Source organism: Myxine glutinosa, chromosome 5 (assembly GCF_964187855.1).
Source record: "Myxine glutinosa chromosome 5, kmMyxGlut1.1, whole genome shotgun sequence".
NCBI classification, from domain to species: domain Eukaryota; kingdom Metazoa; phylum Chordata; class Myxini; order Myxiniformes; family Myxinidae; genus Myxine; species Myxine glutinosa.
In genome coordinates this window covers 193,024,113-193,046,125 of record NC_136265.1, presented here as the reverse complement: position 1 = coordinate 193,046,125, position 22,013 = coordinate 193,024,113, and the positions used below count along the sequence as shown (strand labels likewise).

The 22,013-nt window shown below is 46.9% G+C and overlaps 1 long non-coding RNA gene across 1 annotated transcript in view; it reads left to right on the top strand.

Moving 5' to 3' along the window:
• LOC144892446 (uncharacterized) overlaps nucleotides 1–22,013 on the top strand; it is a 689,374-nt gene that overhangs the window by 592,497 nt on the left and 74,864 nt on the right. The window contains exon 3 of the long non-coding RNA XR_013623664.1: nucleotides 20,378–20,417. This is a non-coding gene — a long non-coding RNA (uncharacterized LOC144892446). The remainder of the gene's footprint in view (nucleotides 1–20,377; nucleotides 20,418–22,013) is intronic.

Below are 22,013 nucleotides of genomic sequence, written 5' to 3'. Positions count from 1 at the left end.
AAACATTGCTTCAAAAAGGGGACCAAAAAAAACAACAACAACCACCACGGTTCCCGAAAAAGGCCAACCCCCGCGAAAAATGGCCTCTAAAGGTGGTTATTCACACAGCCCCTGGTGTTGGGCTAGCGGCTAGGGTGCCGGCTTAGGATGCTAGGATCCTGGGTTCGAATCTCGGTCGATCGCTGAACCAACACTAGGGGGGTTGACTCAGCCTGTTCATCCTTCCGAGGTCGGCTAATTGAGTACCAGCTCACTGGTAATTCCCTGTTTGTCGTTAAAGGTGGCAAAAAGGGTTGGCGTCAGGAAGGGCATCCGGCCGTAAAACATTGCTTCAAAAAGAGGACTGAAAAACAACAACAACCACGGTTCCCGAAAAAGGCCAACCCCCGCTTTGCGGGGAAAAATGGCCTCTAAAGGTGGTTTTTTTAAATTTATATTCACACACTCCACTAGTCGAGTGTGGACATCCATGCACACTCTGGCACAAAGGTCTTTATCAGCATCAATTTCCTGGCAAGCCTCCCGTATGAACTGAATCATGGCATCAACAGAACGTGGCTTGCGTGCGAAAACCCTGTCTTTTACACATCCCCAGAAAAAGAAGTCCATCGGGGTGAGATCCGGCGAACGTGGTGGCCAGTCAACGGCTCCCCGTTGAAAAAATATTAAAATTAATTATTAAAATTAAAATAAAATTAATTACGAAAATTAATTAAAATAAAAAAATTACGATAATAAAAATATTAAAAATGGTAATAATGATTTTAATGAATTTATAGTATTAAATGAATCCTAGCACCACTATTATAATACTGGTGTAATCCTTACTGTATACCTACTTTTGCAGCCCCCTGTATATATATTTTGGGGCCGACTTTTTTGGGGGGCACTGCATCAGGGCACAGTCATGCCCCCAATAATGATGCAGCCACAGGCTGCATACAAAATAATATCAATAAAAAGTGATTAATCAGCACAACAACGGACAGCAGACCTCACTTATGGGTCATGAGGAGGAAATTCACTCCCAACTCACAGAAGTTGACGGAGACGACACCATTTATGTCGGAGACGACACCAAGGGCGAGCGGTATTTTTTTTTAATATATATATATATTTATATATATATATATTTATATATATATATGTTGATGAAGGCACCTCCTAGTTTTAATGGTGAGCACCAGCCATGGATTATGTCTCACACGGTAAAAACCGCATAACCTGCCAGGAACCAACAGCTTGTCTGCCACACAGACCATCGTTCCCGCCAGTGCAAACCAAAACCAGGGGGTGCGGTGCGATCGGCTGAGATAATAATCAACGACATAACAGCGTGACGAGCGCTGTCCCGATCTCCTGTGGACCAAAGAATAAATCTGTCTGTTGACAGAGTGGCCGGGCTGAGGCCTCCGGGACGGAGGTGACCCTTTGGTCTAGGACTTCGGTCCACAGGAGATCGGGACAGTGCTTGTCACGCTGTTATGTCGTTGATATATATATATATATATATATATATATATATATATATTGTTACAGACGCGGTGGTGGATGTTAGTTTTTGGTATGACCACGTCTGCACAAGTTACCCGATTATACTCGAACGTTGACTAGTCGCGCTACGCTAGGTCAATTGAGGAAAATGACACAACGGCTGGATTAAAATGACACGACACCAGGGTTCAGTTCTCAAGACCTCCGGAGGAGGTTATATTATGGCGGAAGGTTAGATTACAACTACAAGAGGTACAGCATAGTAAGATAAGCACTTAGACACACTCTTATATTATTCCCAACAGACGACAGATAAACGGGACAAAAACTGACTCACACGGGGATTGATGGCAAGGAAAGGCAGGCAGTCGATGGCTCAAGGTGCACTCTTGGCTCAAGGCAGAATCGACTCGGTCCGGTCCAGAGATGCAGGGAGGTCACAGCGCTCGGAGGTCACGACTGGTTCTTCCTCTTCAAGCTCGGGGCGCATCTCACGTCACGTCCGGCAAGTGGCTGCGTATATCCGGCGGGGAGTGACACGCCCTCGGCTCGTTAGCTCCGCCCAGATGGAATCGGTCCGCCCTTCTTATTGGGTGCGGGGGGTTTACCAGGCTCCGCCCTTGACGAGGAGCTGACAGCCAGCCCCTTCGTGGTAACCCCGTGGAGCGCATGGATAATGGCGGCTAACCGAGCCGGAGGGAGGACGCACACTCCCCGCGCGCGCCGTTGTTGTAGTTGTGGTTGTAGTTGTTGTTGTTGTTGTTGTTTGGGGAAGAAGATGGGAGGAGGTATGGGAAGGTCCTAAACTCACTACTGGTGCCATATAATCACATTCTGGTGCAACGAAGAGTCAGAATTAATGGAAACGAGTCCTTAACTGACATAGACTAAGAATAACTAGCAAGATGTCCGAAAGTTGTCTACGTGAGATGCGGTGGACCTGGGCACGACATTTAATGGGGGAAAAAGGGGAAGGTCGGTTCTACAGAGTGTTGTTTACAGACAATGGGACTAGGGAATGGGGGATTGGGGATAGTTGGGGAGTATTGGGGAAATAGGGGAATATTTACAAGCGGATATGGAGGCCAAATTCCATATTCGCAACATTGCACCCTTCTCTACCCTCGGGGCGTCCCGACCCGATAAATTTTTACCTATTTTAGTGTGGCACTCAGATGTAGTTCCCTCTACTATTAACTCTACCCTGAGTGTGACAGTTTTACAGATATTCACAAATGAGTAAATATGTCCCCCTGCGACGTTGCACCCTTCTCCTCACAGAAACACACCCACAGGATAACCGAATCCGGAAAGAATTCGCAAACTAAACATACAGCCGGTAGGGAGCATTATTTACACGACTACGCTGCCATTTACACTACGATCCAGGACCTGTTTCTGGAGGAACACATGCAGATGTTATGCATAGAGAGAGCACGCATGCCAGCATCGATACACCAACCCACGAGTGCTCTGTGGCCTACGGCCTTTAATAATGTGCAGAGCACCCCATCCCAGCATCAAAAGCACCACCCCATCACACAGTGAGCACCATCCCGTGCACCAATAAAGTGTCTATAAATCATTGTGTGGTGTCGCAGCCGGCCGATGTTCTGCCGCTGGTCTTGCCTTCGTGTGGTGCACTTGGCCTTCTTGCTTCTTTAAAAGTAAAGAAAGGCGCCAACCGCGTCCATTTCCTTATTGTGGCCTTCAGGGGGCCAACTATTAGTGGTTCACCTGTTTGGCATAGGTGCCACGTTGACCCATAGGTTCATCCATGGGTGGTGCTTGGCCGCAAAAGAACTGCGGTCCATTGTCGGTGGCCACAAACATTGCGGTCCATATGTTGTATCGATCCAGGCAGCAAGCAGCGAAAGTGCAGGCCCACAACTGCGTAGCCAGCACCTCTCTCTCCTCTCTCTCTGCCCCAAAGCCAGATCCTCGGAGGTGGGAGACAAAAGAAGCAGACAAGTGAGTAAGGTGGTAAGGGCGCAAAAGTGCACGCAATGTAAGGTAATGCACACTGGGGGCACATGGGAACCAGGTGAGACAGGTACGTTCCTACCGTACGCTCCCCCCACCAGGTAACCTACATGGCCCCTCCCTTACCCCTTACTGTATCCACAAAACACAACACTACCCATAAACATCTACTTTACAAATCAACAAACATCCCTACTGTCTTCCCCGTTCCTCCCATATACCAAATTCGTCTTCTCTCCCTCCTAACCAATCAAATTTGCCATTTTCAACTTTCATCAAAATTTGCCATCTCCAACTCAACATCATAATTTGCTATCACCAATTCATCATCAGTCCCTCCTAGGGAGGGAGAGATGGAATCACCCCAATGTCTCATCCACGTCGTGATGCGTCTCACAAATCCAACAGCAATTCTCATTTCCTGCACACAGAACAAAGAAAACACAGGTGTGGAGTCATCATCATCACCACAGGTAAGTGGCTGCGTATGGTGCGACAGGTTCATCAATCCTAACTATTTCCTAAATGACTTTAACAACTTTACACTACCCGGGGTCTTTCTCCGGCCAAACCATTGGCCCTCTTACACTATGGGTTCTAAAAACCAATTCCCATTGGCCAAACTGTGGTGCTTTCCAATTTGGGGTCTCACTCCCCCGATTCATCTCCCGGTGCCCTCGCACAATTTCTGGGCTGTGGCGTGTACCTCTCCCAGCGGGTCTACCCACCTGCACACCTCCACCACTGCAGTTGCCTCCGAGCTTACCTGCTCCCTGCCCTAACCTAACTACCTGGGGAAGGCCCTCTGGCGCTCTCCCCACTCGGTGCCCTCTCTGGCACTGGGCTACCCGGGTCCGTCCTCCGGATCCTCGGGCCCCATCCACAACTCTACCGGCTCCCAGAGCCCACCTGCGGCCTCACCTGGCCGACATCCTCACAGTGGTGGAGTGCCCAACCAACTACACACACCAACAGGCTACACGCCCAGCCATTTCCACAACACTAATGCACCCATCCAAGTACCATTCTGTCACCCGCACCACAAATGCCAATATCCAACCACAATTTACCTATACCCTCTACCTAACACTTACACTACCCGCCCCGGGTACTCGTGAAAGGGGTCCACTCTTCCCCCATCCACACCTTCGCACCATGCACACCACTCCAGGTACCACTTACTCCAACTCTCTCCACACACCTGTACTTGCACACCTGTGCTCTCACACCTGGTGCCACCTGCACCCTTCTCTCCCCAAGCGCATTCGCGCTGATCCACACACTCACTACTCATACACTGCTCCACACACCTGTCCAGTTCTCACACCTGTGCAATCACACCTGTTCAATTCTCACACAGCATCATCTCATCTAACTACTCCCCTCTGAAACTTGCGCTTCCCAGTCGTCCCTTTAAACTATTGCGCTCCCACGTCATTATCATCCACACTAATCTACCTGCGTCCCCACTACAGGTATCAGTCACTAACTAAACTTAACGTCACCTAATGTCATCTTCTACGGCCCTATCAATATAACCTAACCCACCCGGGCTAGTTTTCACTGCCATACACCCCATAAACTATTGCTCCTTTGCCCCACAAGGGAAGGGTGGCAGGGATGCCCCCCTTACCCACTGGGCCCATCGCTCACTACCAATTTTGCACATCAAATTTCCACAAATCACAAATTTGCCAATCACTACCCATCATCTGCCAATCACTACTGCCAATCCTTTGCCAATCATCAAATTTTGTTTTTCTCTAATTTTGGGGCCAAAACACTAACCTCATCACCCAGTCTACTCACTAATGCCTCTCGGTGCGCCAATTCCTGTCCAAAGCCCGGCTTCGTAAAGCCAAGCCATGAATGCGGGTTGTTCTGTGCCAGCGGCTGGATGCGTCCCGCATTCGGTGCAGGGAAGGAGGTTTACCCGGGCCGAGATCCCACGCACCATCTCGGCGTGGAGCCATCCAATGTCCCGATCTCGACCTGCCGGAATGCCTCAACAAAAAGTGGTCGCCATGACGACCCTTCCTATCCAGCCGCCCGCTCCGCCTAGTGGAGCACGGACGCGGCCGTTCAAAGCGAGGCCCAGCACGCACCGAGGGCCCGATTCGGCTATAAGTCGTTCTAAACTCTAACCCGTGTAACGTCGATGCTTCACCTGCATGCTTACACCCCGCAGCCCGTTCCTTGCTCACACATCCAGCCGTGCCCATGCTCCTCGTACCTTTCCTTACACACCCAGGTACCCTCATTCCACTCACAGCCTTGGTCACACACCTGACCACCGAACACTTTGGCACACATTCGTTGGTAGCACACCTCACCAAAACACCTCTTCGCGCCCCCTCCTCGGTCACCTCCTCTGTGACAATCACAGGTGTGCTCTCATTCGCACACCCAACCACGTGCCTCACTACCAACTCCAGCGTGCATTCCCACTCACGCTCTACCATTCCAGGTGTGCATCCTTCCATCCCAGGTGTACATCCTCGCTCACCTGTCACAACCAACTCACTCTCCTTGTCACTCTCACTACTCTCACCTCCATTCTTCACAGCGCACTCACCCTTACTCTTGACAGCGCACTCTTTCCTCATGCACCTGTCCGTCACACACCTTTCTCGCGCACACTCTCCCGTTACACCCTCTGTCACACTCACCACAGGCGTGCATTCCTCCTTGCCTTTGACAGCGCACTCTTTCCCCATGCACCTGTCCGTCACACACCTTTCTCGCGCACACTCTCCCGTCACACCCTCTGTAACACTCACCACAGGCGTGCATTCTTCCTTGCCTTTGACAGCGCACTCTTTCCCCATGCACCTGTCCGTCACACACCTTTCTCGCGCACACTCCTGCGCACACTCTCCCGTCACACCCTCTGTAACACTCACCACAGGCGTGCATTCTCCCTTGCCTTTGACAGCGCACTCTTTCCTCATGCACCTGTCCGTCACACACCTTTCTTGCGCACACTCTTGCGCACATTCTCCCGTCACACCCTCTGTAACACTTACCACACCGCGCTTCCATGTGCTCCCTCGCACACGTGCTACGACCGACTCACTCTCGCCAGCACACTCACTCCTTGGCACGCTCTTTTTCCTCACACACCCCAGAGTCGGACTTTCTCGCACACCTCCTTTTTCGCACACCAGACCTGTCGCACACTTCACCCACGGCCTCTCACGAACACCCGGGTCCATCTCGACCCCCAAGCTTCTTAAATCCCCTGGCGCATCATACGCACGACCATATTGGTCACCACTTACACCGGGTCCTCTTCCTCTTCGCTTCTCCTCCATCACCTGCGAATCCCTCATCCGGTTAATGAGCACATCATCACGATCCGAACACAGACTTTGGACCAATTCTTTTACTTCCTCCTTTATCTCTTTCTTATCCTCTCTCCGTCGCTTCTTAATTTCGCTCACCCCTTCTTCCACTTCTTCTAATTTTTGCTTCATCTCCTTCATCTCTTCGTGCGCCCCTTTAAGTTCTTCCTCTAACTCCACTTTATTTTTTTCTATGTGCTCCCGCACCTCCCGCTCTTTAACCTCCATCACCTCTACCACTTTGTTCATTTTTTTCGTCAAGTCCTCATGTACCGTCTGACACTCTTTTTTAATTACCCCTACGTCCTTTTTCATCTCCTTCTGCGTCGATTTTAACCCCTCTATTACCGCTGTGTTCTTCTTTACCTGTTCCCCCAACTCCTTTTGTCCCACTGTCAGTTGTTCTACTCCCAGCGTCAACTCCTCTATACCACTTTGCAATTTTACAGTCCCCTTTCTCACCTCCTTCTCCATGCGCTCCTTACAGTGCCTCACCCCCTCGCGCACTCCTCCGACCTCCTCACTCACACCTCTTCTGATCTCCTCTCCCATCACTTGCATCTCCTGCCCAGATGCCACCCTCATCTGCTCCATTTCCTCCCTGTGAGCATCCAGTTTGGTTTCTACCCCCATTCTGACCCCCTCTATCTGCTGCCCCATTTGGTTCACTTCCCTTTCCGCTTGGTCCCTCATGTCCCTCAATTTGCCTTCCATCCTGTTTTCTAACCCCTCTAACCCATTTTTCACTCCCTCTATCTGATTCTCCTGGGCAGCCATTCTATTTTCTACCCCCTCTAACCCCTTTTGCATCCCTTCCATTTGATTCTCTTGAGCGGCCATTCTGTTTTCTACCCCCATTAACCCATTTTTTACCTCTTTTATCCCGTTGTCTAACCCCTCAAAATTATTGTCGAACTTCCCAAATTTCTTGTCTAACTCCTCACCGGTACCCCTCGCTTCGTCCCTCATTACCCCCATTTGGTTTCCCATTATCTCCATTTGGTTTCCCATCCTGTTTTCCATCCCTTTGAAATTATCGTCTGTTTTTACCATAAAGGCCATCATCTGTTTCATAAACAGGTTCCAATTCATTGGCATCTCGGGTTCGGCTACCGTGACCACGGCCGCGGCTAAATTTGGTGCCGCTACACCCACGTGCACGACAACGCTATTTTGCGACCCTGCCGCCTTCACTGCTTCGCTCTCCTCGCGTCCCTCAATTTGGTCCTGGACCGACCCTGCCTCAATCTCCCCTACCGGACCCCAGCCGACTTGGTCTGCCATAGCGCGACTTTCAAAATTCGGGTTTTTATTTCCGTATAACAAAATCAAATTTCACCGTTATAATTTCGTCGAGCGCAGTAAACGCGCTCCGGATCGATTCTACCTCCCAAAGTTTGGGCCTAACAAATTTAGTCCCGGGTCCGAATTCCACTCCTCGACACCAATTGTTACAGACGCGGTGGTGGATGTTAGTTTACCGAGCGGTTTGGTATGACCACGTCTGCACAAGTTACCCGATTATACTCGAACGTTGACTAGTCGCGCTACGCTAGGTCAATTGAGGAAAATGACACAACGGCTGGATTAAAATGACACGACACCAGGGTTCAGTTCTCAAGACCTCCGGAGGAGGTTATATTATGGCGGAAGGTTAGATTACAACTACAAGAGGTACAGCATAGTAAGATAAGCACTTAGACACACTCTTATATTATTCCCAACAGACGACAGATAAACGGGACAAAAACTGACTCACACGGGGATTGATGGCAAGGAAAGGCAGGCAGTCGATGGCTCAAGGTGCACTCTTGGCTCAAGGCAGAATCGACTCGGTCCGGTCCAGAGATGCAGGGAGGTCACAGTGCTCGGAGGTCACGACTGGTTCTTCCTCTTCAAGCTCGGGGCGCATCTCACGTCACGTCCGGCAAGTGGCTGCGTATATCCGGCGGGGAGTGACACGCCCTCGGCTCGTTAGCTCCGCCCAGATGGAATCGGTCCGCCCTTCTTATTGGGTGCGGGGGGTTTACCAGGCTCCGCCCTTGACGAGGAGCTGACAGCCAGCCCCTTCGTGGTAACCCCGTGGAGCGCATGGATAATGGCGGCTAACCGAGCCGGAGGGAGGACGCACACTCCCCGCGCGCGCCGTTGTTGTAGTTGTGGTTGTAGTTGTTGTTGTTGTTGTTGTTTGGGGAAGAAGATGGGAGGAGGTATGGGAAGGTCCTAAACTCACTACTGGTGCCATATAATCACATTCTGGTGCAACGAAGAGTCAGAATTAATGGAAACGAGTCCTTAACTGACATAGACTAAGAATAACTAGCAAGATGTCCGAAAGTTGTCTACGTGAGATGCGGTGGACCTGGGCACGACATTTAATGGGGGAAAAAGGGGAAGGTCGGTTCTACAGAGTGTTGTTTACAGACAATGGGACTAGGGAATGGGGGATTGGGGATAGTTGGGGAGTATTGGGGAAATAGGGGAATATTTACAAGCGGATATGGAGGCCAAATTCCATATTCGCAACAATATATATATATATATATGTACTGCAGGCTGGTCATGTGGCTGGGGCAAAGCTTAAACAATGTCAACGACAACAAAATGACAACACTACAAAAACATATATGTATTGTGTATAATGAAATAATATAACAACACAAAAAAATTATATACATCTTATAAATATATACACATACGTATTGTGCATCATTTTATCTGTCTGTGTGTTAATCTGTCCCCATTTTATGGCGGCAGCTTCCCTCGCCACATTTGAAACTGCACCAGCATTGGATGCAGGATATTATTTTGCATGCAGCATATTCTACACTAAATTGTTTTAGCTTTTTAAAACAGATACATTTTGCCCTCTTTAGAGACAAATCCAACCTCCACCACCCAATGTTGCACCACCATTTTGCGGTGGGTGGTGTGGGTTTCTCAGAGCTTTGACTCTGAGTGAAACCAAGAGTGCGATATAATTAACCTTTATAAAGTCCATGAAATAATTTAAATTGATATATTAACTGAAAACGTTTCCCATCACTGGGGACGAATGCTATTGCTTGGAGGATAATAAATGGGATTAAGAACAGATACAGACGGCACCACAGTCTTCCCAATCAATAACAATATTTGAATTCCCATTCTGATTTTAAAATGATTGACATGGAATTAAAACAAAACCTAACAACAAATGAAGGATCTTCCTGATGGAGTGTTTAATAAACTCTCCGAACTAACGGTGCTCAATCTGGATAACAACAAGATTCCGTCCATTCCGAGTGGAGTTTTTGATAAACTTACACAACTAGCAAAGCTTGAACTGGATCGTAATCAGTTAAAGTTCCTCCCCGTGGGAATCTTTGATAAACTCACTAAATTAACACATCTGGTGCTGTACAGCAACCAGCTGAAGTCTGTTCCTGATTCCATGTGAAGACTTGGATAATGCTCTCATTTAAAATCAGAACCTTTTAATCGGAATATGATATGATAAAATCACGATAATATGAAAACCAAACCTTTGATAATAGAGTAGGTACATATTTTCCGACTATTACCAGATAAAACAACTACCAAAAGATGGACAGTCACTCAAACCCCCCACAGGTCCTCGACATTCTCAATGCCATGAACACATTTTGGTACATCATGAGCGATGAAGGTTGTGATCCAGTTTCATTGAAATTGTGTGTGCAGTTTCGGGTTAGAGAGCAAATACAGTGTATATGGAAAGTCTACAATCTCTTTCAAAATTTTTACCTTTTGTTGCTTTAAAGCCTGGAATTAAATTACATTCAATCAGACATTACAGCTGTGTGTCTGTTGGGATCGGGTCTCTGCCATCTTTGCACACCTTGATTGGGCAATATTTGCCCATTCTTCGGTACCAAACTGTTCAAGATCAGTCAAGTTGTGTGCGGAGCTTTGATGGACAGCAATCTTCAAGTCGCGCCACAGATTTTCGATTGGACTTAGGTCGGGCTCTGACTGGGCCACTCAAGGCCATTTATCTCTTTGTCCTCAGCTCCTCCAGTGGAGCTTTGCTGTTTTTTGGGTCGTTGTCATTCTGAAAGGTGAACTTCCATCCTAATTTCAGCTTTCTTGCAGAGGCCAGCAGGTTTTTCTGTCGGCATTTTCTGTATTTTGCTCCATCAATTTTCCCTACTACCCTGACAAGTGCCCCAGTCCCTGCTGATGAGAAACATCCCCATAGCATGATGCTGCCACCACCATGCTTCACAGTCGGGATGGTGTTCTTTGGGTGATATAATGAAATTGCTTTCTAATTAACATACAGAAACTAGAACGGCACTCAGTAGAGAGCACACATACCTCCACCTGGTTGGCCATATTACTCAATGGTGAAGAATCACTTTAAAAATTCTACCAGCTGGATCCGGATCCGGATCTTCACCAAAATTGAATTGATTCTTCCTTGTCACACACACAACCTGTCCAACAAGTTTTGTCCAAATCCCTCCACAACTTTTTGAGATATCCTGCTATGTATCGTTTTTTTGCCTTATCTCCCAATGGTGAAGAATCACTTAAAAAATTCTAGTAGCCAAATCCGGAACCGGATCTTCACCAAAATGTAATCATTTCGTCATTGTCACATACGCTACATCTCTGCCAAATTTCGTCCGAATCCGTCCACAACTCTTTTTTTTTTTTGTTTTTTTTTTGTATACAAGATCGAGGCTCGTGAAAGAGCGAACATTAATCACACAGAAAGACAAACAGACACACAAAACAAATAACATCGGGAGCGGTAGGCAAGATGGGGAGAGAGGGGGAAGGACACAAACACAACATTTGAGAGCAGGGACCGAGAGACATGGAGACATCGAGAGAACTGTGGGAGGGAGAGGGCTTTGGGGGGGAGGCATGGGAATGGGGGGGGGGGGGGTGGGAGAGGTATAAAACATATGGACACTGCCAAGACTTCCAGGAAAGAAGTTGGAATTTCAAACAAGGTGGATCTGGGGTGAATTAGTGGGGGTAGAAAAGATCAAGGTTTTGGATGGGGGAAGATAAGAGATGGTGGTGAACAGCTGTTTTGAAGACCTGGAGGGAGGAGTGGGATTGAAGTGAGTGTGGGAGTTTGTTCCAGAGGCGGGAGAAAAGAGGAATGAAAGAGTGAAGGTGAGCAGAGAGCCGAGATTTCGGCAGTTTAACCATCAGAGGGTGGCTGGCAGATCTTGTGCGACCTGTAGGAATATTTGGGGGACAGAGCACAGAGAGAGCTGGGGGAGCAAGGCCGGAGAGCGGTAGAAGACAGAAAGACCACCTACCTGCCTGCGGTGAGTGAGTGAAAGGCCCTCAGAGATAGCTTCATCGCGGGAGATTCCAATGATTCTGAAAGCTTTGGATTCAACAGCGTGAAGCCGAGCCAGGTGTGAGGCAGGAGCACCAGCCCATAGGGGAGAACAGTATTCCATTGAGTTAACTCTTTGAGATATTTTGTTCACAATCAAACAAACGGACACAGTGGGAGAGAAAAAAACACATCATTAAGCAAGTCATTCATTAGATACGAGGTTGATTTAGTGCCCTGGTTCCTTGGTCCAGGAATGTGTTTTGGCCACAATTCACGAAGGAGATTAAGCCTTAAACAAGTCAGGAGACGACGATGGTTGACGAGTGAGCGGTATTCAATGACAAAGGACGGACTATAACCGAAACAGGCCCGGAAATGTCAAAACGAAGGTTACTGACCTTGAAATGAGATAGAAAATAATGTATAATCAGTTACGAGGTTAGTTAGCTGCACAAAACCGAAAATTCGGTGAAAAATGAAATGAAAAAAATATATATGAAAAATATAAATAAATAATGAAAAATCGAGCTCCGTGGGGCTCGACACGTGACATTGGCCTAACCAAATATCGAAACCCCTGTCAGTTTCCACCAAACCCCTCGGAGAAGATGTAGCTTGAACTTGATTACACCCTAAAAAGACATCTTTTTCGGGCGTGGCTCCGCCCACAATGGGCGCAATACGCCCATTCTAGGCAGGACACAACTAGATCATGATATCAATCTCCCACCCAAGTTTCATCAAGATCGGATGATATCATCGGGTAGTTATGCTGCGGACAGACAGACAGACACACAGACAGACACACACCCATGACGAATATAGTGGTCACTCTGTTTGATAACTCGTGAACCAAACAATGGGTCACCGCGTTTCCCTGCAGGGAGTTACTTTGCAAGGAGGCACGACGAGGTGCAGTGGAAATTATAATTCAACATACGAGTATATAAATATTTATATCAGTCTGACGTCATCATACAAACTCAGACACAAGGAATGCAAACAAATTTCATTTTAAAATAACATGATCATAAGGCAGGATGAACTGAAGGAGGGTATATAGAGCAAAAAGCAGGAGAAGGATTGGAGAATATGTTCGTCAGAATCAGTAAAATGTTGTTAAAAAAGAAATACATGGAATTACTTTGTAGTTTAAAAATATTAGAAGAGGACGTCGTTTAAACAAAACGGAGTACAATCTATATATATAAAACACAGTTTGTGTGTGTGTGTGTAATGTTACCGATAGACTCCTAAACGGAGAGGCTCACGTGCTTGATATTTGGCATAGACATGGCCATTGAGCCTGGGAAGAACATGGCCGACCTAAAAAAAAATATTTCATAATATTTTTTTACCATATTTTTACCTTAGCGCATTTCAGCGAGGAATATTATGCACGGAATCTGAGGCGGTGGCAGAGCAGCGCGCTGATTCGCTCAGAGCGATCACATGATGTTCCTTGCCGCCATAAACTCAGTTACGCGTTCGCACATATTTCAGAGCGAAAAGCGATTGCGTTTTTTCACATTTCAGCGAGGAACATTGCCATTCACACCACATATGTTTTTTTTTCTTTCATCTTTACGAGATCCATATTTTTTTATTCATATTTACCTCAGCGCATTTCAGCGAGGAATATTATACATGGAATTTGAGCAGGTGGCAGAGCAGCGCGCTGATTCGCTCAGAGCGATCACGTGATGTTCCTTGCCACCATAAACTCAGTTACGCGTTCGCACGTATTTCAGAGCGAAAAGCGATTGCGTTTTTTCACATTTCAGCGAGGAACATTGCCATTCACACCACATAGGTTTTTTTTTTCTTTCATCTTTACGAGATCCATATTTTCTATTCATATTTACCTCAGCGCATTTCAGCGAGGAATATTATACACGGAATCTGAGCAGGTGGCAGAGCAGCGCGCTAATTCGCTCAGAGCGATCACGTGATGTCCCTTGCCGCCATAAACTCACAGTTACGCGTTCGCACGTAATTCACATGTTCAAAACAAACGAGATCCGCGAAGCGAGTTGGTCGAGTCGTGCTAACCAAGATGGTGACACGGCGGCTTCACTTTTCACGGAGTATGAGCGTTCTATATATTTTCTATTCAGTGCGCCCGACTCGCTCACGTATTACGAGAGTGATTTGTGGCATAGACATGGCCATTGGGCCTTCACGGTGTAATTTGTGCGAGGCTTTTGTCCGAGTGAGCTTGAGTCGAGAGGGCGAATGTACGGGTTGGGAATGTACGGGTCTCCCTTCCCCCGTCCGGCAACGCCGGTACTGGAGGGCATCACAGGATCGGTGAGTCTCCAAAATCCGCTTCGTGTTGTTGCGAAGAACCTGGATGATGTCGCGATTGTTGTGCTGCTCTCCGACCATGAGAACTGCAACGTCATTGATGACTGGCCCTCCCCTTCCCTCCCCTCTTCCCCCTCCCCCCTCCGTCCTCCCCTACCCACTCCCTCCCTCCCCTTCCCCCTCCCCCTCCCCTCCCCCCCTCCCCTCCCCCCTCCCCCTCCCCCTACCCCCTCACCCTCCCCCTCCCCTCCCCCTCCCCTCCCCCCCACACTCCCCTCCCCCTGCCCACCCCTCTCCCCCTCCCATCCTCCCTCCCCCTCCCCCCCTCTCCTCCCCCCTCCCCCTCCCCCTCCCCCCTCTTCTCCCCCCCTCTTCTCCCCTCCCCCCCATCTCCTTCCTCCCCCCCGTTCCCCTCCCCTCCCCTTCCCCCTCCCCTCCCTCCCCCGCCCGGCAATGTCCGGGTACTTCTGCTCATGAATCATAAAGAATACATGGACAAACTTTGGGAGAAATGTAACTTGTTCAGAAAATAAAGAATACATGGATAAACTTTGGGAGAAATGCAACATGTTCAGAAAATAAGGAACACATGGACAAACTTTGGGAGAAATGTAATGTGTTCACAAAACAAGGAATACATGGACAAATTTTGGAAGAAATGTAACATGTTTAGAAAATAAGGAATACATGGACAAACTTTGGAGAAATGTAATGTGTTCACAAAATAAGGAATACATGGACAAACTTTGGGAGAAATGTAACATGTTCAGAAAATAAGGAATACATGGACAAACTTTGGGAGAAATGTAATGTGTTCACAAAATAAGGAATACATGGACAAACTTTGGGAGAAATGTAACATGTTCAGAAATAAGGAATACATGGACAAACTTTGGGAGAAATGTAATGTGTGCATAAAATAAGGAATACATGGACAAACTTTGGGAGAAATGTAATGTGTGCATAAATAAGGAATACATGGACAAACTTTGGGAGAAATGTAATGTGTGCATAAAATAAGGAATACATGGACAAACTTGGGGAGAAATGTAATGTGTGCATAAAATAAGGAATACATGGACAAACTTGGGGAGAAATGTAATTGTGTGCATAAAATAAGGAATACATGGACAAACTTGGGGAGAAATGTAATGTGTGCATAAAAATAAGGATACATGGACAAACTTTGGGAGAAATGTAACATGTTCACAAAATAAGGAATACATGGACAAACTTTCATTGGATTATTCTCCGATCGATGTTCGAGGAGGAGGAGGAGAAGGAGGAGGAGAAGGAGGAGGAGGGGGAGGAGGAGGAGGAGGAGGAGGAGGAGAAGAAGGAGAAGGAGGAGGAGAAGGAGGAGGAGAAGGAGGAGGGGGAGGAGGAGGAGGAGGAGGTGAAGGAGGAGGGGTTAGGAGGAGGAGGAGGAGGAGAAGGAGGAGGAGAAGGAGGAGGAGAAGGAGGAGGAGGTGGAGGAGAAGGAGGAGGAGGCGGAGGCGGAGGAGAAGGAGGATGAGCAGATTTAAGTTCTATATCCTGCCGTTAAAGCAACACCCAGTAGATTGGCTCAGCCTGTCGTTCTTCCAAGGTTTTTTTAGCGAGCTACGTCTGACCTCATTCCCATTCGTACCTCGAACAAAGGTCAAATAAACTTCAAAAGGTCAAACTTCAAATTGGGGTAACCAGCGCTTTCATCCCACAAATAATACAAGTCCGGCGACATCCCGCCCCTGCAAGAACTCCACATCCGGACAGATAAATGACCATTATTGAGGCTCCACATCGCAAAATGCCAACACCCTATGAATCAAACAACCGTCAACAATCCGCCCAGGAACTTCCGTGGGAGGCGTGCTTTACCATGCAGCACCCTCACTACCTGGTGCACACCTTTCGCACGTCCCTCCAACTGATATCAACACCAATTATTGTTAAACCCTATAGCCGTCTACCATTCGATGTTCCTCATTCACACATCCAGGTCTCCATGCCCTTTGTCATTGCACTTTCTCTTGCACCTGGAACAATATCCTGGAACACTCCTGCACCTGGAACACCTGGAACAATATCTTGCACCAAATACACTCATTCCCCTCTCAGGCTTCGTTACACACCTGACCACAGCACACCTTTGCACACGCTCGTCGTTCGCACACTTCATCAACACACCTCCTCGCGCCCACTCCCCCTGCACTCTCCTGCGCGCCCACACAACTGCAGCCCCCAGTGCCCACCCAGAGTGCCCAATCCATGACCCACAATCTTCTCAGGGCACACACCTCCTCCTTGAAATCCATGCCTCAGAAATATAACTCCGCAGCCAGACACAGCAATGAAACCACAACCTCCGCTCTCCCTCCAGATCAAAGGTGTGTATTTCGCATCTCTGACCGCATTTCACACCATGACATAATTTCACACCAGAAAAACTGTAATCTTTCTCGTTACACGACCCATTGACTCCCAAGGTCACATCGGCCTCAGGGATATACTCATACAATCCACAAGTCACCAATACACAATATAATCGTTAATCGCATAATTCCTGCAGGCAATTCAAGAAACCCTTTGTCAACCATTCACGGACCTCCCAACGTGCGGGGCACATCCTTTTTGAGTAGGCAGGTTATCACCTGCACTCTGAGCAAACTCCGTATTCTAAATTCAACTTCTGAATTCAGTTGAGTTGACTGAATTCTTCAATCTGCCATTGAATGAACTCTTCAATTCAAGTCAAACATACGATTCGATTCAAATTCTGAATTTAATTCAACAAATTCCAAATTTCTGCCCGACTGCCGCTCAAAAGGCAAAGGCAGCCCATCTTGTAACCATCTCCAAGAAACCGCTTCATATCAACGTTCCTCCGAGTGCTCTCCTGACCCGATTTATATCAAATCGCGCCCAAACACTCCCAAACAAATGAAAATCCGGACTCAGTTAAGGACCTCACCTGGTCCCTCGGATAGACGCTAAAAGCGACATTCCCGGCCTGGATTTCCGCACGTCAAGCAGACCACTTACAAAGCTTCACACCGAAACCCTCTGCTTTGCATATGTCATACAGACAAGTAAATTGGCCAGATACACACGTCAATTAATATCCCAATATACATTCATTCCTCATTCGTATACCAGTGAGTCTCCCAGACGTCGCGCGAACACCAGATCGACTCAAATCATGCCCCTCCTCCAGCCACTCCCATGTACAATCTTTGTTCATTCATATTACGTCTCTCATTCAAGGAAAAAGGATTTTTGGGACGGGTTGGACAGGGTGGGTTGAGGTGGAAAGGGTATGGCAGGGCGGGGGGTGTTGGGGTGTTGCCTAGAGCCCCGGGACTGAGCTCAGGTCTTGGGGGGGGGGGGGTGGGTGGGGGGTCTTGGTCCGGATCTTGGACCAGAGGCATCAGCCGCTTATTTGCTTGCTTAACTACCTCCCTGATTGTTTTATCCTGAACTTTGTCTGCTTGCTTCCTTTGGCTCTGAAGCTTCAAATTCCTACAATGCAGCTCCTGCTTCAATTTTCAATATTTCAAAACCCACTTCCGTTCTTTCTACCTGGATTTCTGCTGCTTATTTCCTCTGTCCCTAAAGTTTTAGCTCCTTTCCTGCCCTCCTGTCTAGAACTTTGTCTAGAGCTTCCTGGCTTGACCTAGTAGTCGTCACTACCCTCTTGTCCAGCTTATCTGGTACCTGCGCGTTTCCCTATTCCTGGCCATGTTCCTTTGGCCCTCTGCGTTAGCCACAGCCCTTCTTTCCCTGGCATGCAATGGCATACCCCATCTTGTCTCTGGGCTGATCCTTCCTGGAAAGTTCTCGGTCACCGGTGCAGCCTATGGCTGTCCGACCTCACTTGTCCCCCTCTCCTTGCTAACTGTAACGTTATCCTTAGCGTTACCCGTTACCCTCTTAACGTTATCCTGGTGGATTAACAAAAGTTTGTCATTCTGAGGCTTAAAAATAGCCTTTACTTACAATTTTCGTTCGGAGAGCAGGCAGGACAGATGAGGAGGGAGCGGACTGAGCCTGCTCAAGGGAGGGAGGTTCAAATTTGGAAAAATAGCCCTTTAATACACGACAATGCTCACCTTAAAACAAATCAGCGTGCCGGTGCCGGCCTCAGGCAGCCTCCCTCCTGTTGTTCGGGGTCCGCTCCTCTCGACCTCTTGCTGCTGCAATCCGAGTCATGGCACCATTCAATGTCGGGGGTGACTTCTTGATCGTAATAGAATTCCACCACCAATTTGAGAATGACAAACGTTTATTAAAAACCAAGTACACAGCTGGGAGGGAGCGAAGACATCTACAGCATGAATGGACAGCATGCCAAGTCAACCTTCCTAAGGATACATCGATTCGCAGTTCATTTATATAGAGGCACACTTTATCAGAGAATCTCCGCTAGAGTCTGAGAGGACAAAGAAACTGGGCTAATGGTCCTCCCACCGGCATCCCCAATGGGCCATGTTCCCCACCGTCATCCGTCCTTTCGTCTTGGAGGAGTGAAGCACGCACCGTTAGGATCCGGACCAGATGTTTTCAAGGCTCCGAGGTGACAAGAAATATAACTCACTGAAGGGGGGTTGCATTCCTGGTCCTGATAAGGCCATAAAATGTATGAGGTCGTTTGATGGGTTCCAGGTGTTGGATGTACCTTTCAGCTCACTTTCTTATTTAAACTTAATCCAGAGCAGGGAAGTCAAGTCTATTTATCATAACTCAAGTATTATTTGATTTACACGAAATATAGTTAATGTTTTAACAGTCTATCAGAAAAGGTCTATGTCTACAAACTCAAGCATCTCACGTATATGGTTCGCATTTCACACACGTATAATCCGCATTCCTGCCCGCGGCTCGGGACGCCGTTTGCAGGCCAAGGAGGGTTTTACAACGAGGCTTTCTGGCCTGTAAGGAACGCACGTATACAACAAAGCCATCTGTTCTGAACAGATGAAGCGTGTATTTCTCATTTTAAAACTATGGCAAAGTGAAAACCTTTTTATTAACTATGAAATAACAGTTTCAAACAACATTTATAACAGAGCTCGTACAGTAACAAATCAGCTACCTGACATATATATATATATATATATATATATATATATATATATATATATACACAGTCGTAGCCAAAAATTATTGGCACCTGTGCACTTTTGTTCAAATAACTCACAATTTTCTCTAAAAAGAAGTTGAAATTGACGAAAGTATTTGGTCTCCACAATTTTTTATTTCACGGTTAATATTACAGAACCTTTGTTTTTGATTCAGAACTTAATATATCCTTTTAAATCAGAAAATAAAAAGAAATGGCATTGACCAAGTTATTAACACACTAGACTTAATATTTGGTAGCACAGACTTTGGACAAAATAACTGCAGTCAAGCGCTTCCTATAGCCATGAATGAGCTTCCGACATCTCTCTCCTGGCAGTTTGACCCACTCTTGTGCAAACTGCTCCAGTTCTCCCTGAATTGAGGGGTGCCTTCTCCAAACTGCTGTTTTCAGATCTCCCCATAGGTGTTCAATGGGATTTAGATCTGGACTCAATGCTGGCCACTTCAGAACAGTTCGGCGTTTTGTCTTGAACCATTCCTGGGTGCTTTTTGAAGTGTGTTTGGGGTCATTGTTCTGCTGAAAGACCCATGACCTTCCACGGAGACCCAGCTTTCTGACACTGGGTTGAACATTGGGCTCCGAAATGCCTTGGTAATCTCCTGATTTCATGATACCATGCACACATTCAAGGCAACCAGTGCCAGAGACAGCACAGCAACCCCAAAACATAACTGAACCTCCTCCATGTTTGACTGTAGGGAAGGTGTTCTTTTCTTTGGAGACTTCCTTTTATTGTCTGTAAACATAGAGATGATGTGCTTTACCAAAAAGCTCTAATATGGTCTCATCTTTCCACAGGACATTCTCCCAGAAGGATTTTGGCTTGTTCACTGTTCAGGTATGTTTTGGAAAACTCCATTCAGGCTTTCTTATGTCCCTCTCTCTCTCAGCAGTGGGGTCCTCCTGGGTCTCCAACCATAGAACCCCCTTTCATCGAGTTGGCGACGGATGGTGTGAATTGAAACTGTTGTACCTTGCGTCTGAGGGTGAGCTTGAATCTGTTTGGCAGTTGATCGAGGTGCTTTCTCCACCATTCAAACAATCCTTCGCTGCAACCTTCATTGTCTGTCTATCTGTCTGTATGTCTGTCCCACCCCACCCCCACATGCCCCCCTCCCCTGAAACACAGACACTCCCTGGAGAGAAAAAAAATTAAGTAAATGGTGCTTCAAATTAACCCAAACCTACGGGAAAATTATAGTATAATCAAGACCGAAAGTCTAACAGTGGCGGCGTAGCCGGGCTTGTTTGATTCTTTAGTTGAAAATATACAAAACGACGTAGTGTGACACAAAACTGCTGCTACTTTAATGTATAGAAGATATATTTTAAACTCTAGTAACTTTACAGTCACTACAAAGGGATTAGTGTTAAGATTACATGGATCATAATATTAACGTTATGCTATCATTCTTACAAAAATGATATTACTATAAAAAAAAAACCCAGGCTAATTCCTTACTTCAGCGGTTACACTGCTTATCATTGATTCATGAACCATACACCACTTCAATCCATTAACTTTCCATTCACGACATTGGGATTCAAGTATTATGGTTATATTTACTATATTCTTACTATTATTACGAAAACGATACTACTGAAACGATACACTACTGTATTAAGAAACCTGGGCTTAATTTGTCAGAAGGTGAGGCATGAAGCCTAAGGCCTATATGTACCGTATTGTTGGAAGACCCGTAACGACGTTGCTTTCGATATTTGATGGTCATTTTAACAATCGGTTTCTTTGTGCTTCACACTGAATGAAAAACGTGAAGGTAGAGCATGGCGATTGTGATATATGACAGGTTTGACGATATGTTCGGCCTGAACGAAATTGGAATCAAAATGGCGGTGTGCGGAGTGAGCCGCCACCACCGTAATGACATAAGACGTAATCACATCACCCTGTCATGTGACCAGATCCTCAGCTCTGATTGGTATATGTTTGAGGGGACATTCGGATGGACAAACTGTTCTAGACGGCTTTGCCTTATGGGCTATGCTGTAAAAAACGAAGTTGTACACAAGAGATTTCACCATCACACATATAAAGTACAGATCGTGCAACATTTACGACCAAGATTTACCCAATTTGTGTGCTTCCTCCCCTTCTCTCCCCATCTTGTTGACCGCTCCCATTTTTATATACTTTGTTTACTTGTTTGTTTGATAAATGTTAGCTCTTTCAGGAGCCTCGACTCTGTATACAAAAAAAAAAAAAAAAAAAATCCTCCAAGACGAGGGCCGTTATTTTGAGTCAGCCATGAAAGGGTTAAAAACTCAACATGAAGTCGAGCAAACACTTGATTCGGATTCAGCATACCAAAATAAATCTCGTAAGAATGAGTGCCCACCATCAACATGAAATGCTTCCATTGTTCATTTTCCCCCCCAATATTTGACCCTGTCCATAGTGAGAGATTTGAGC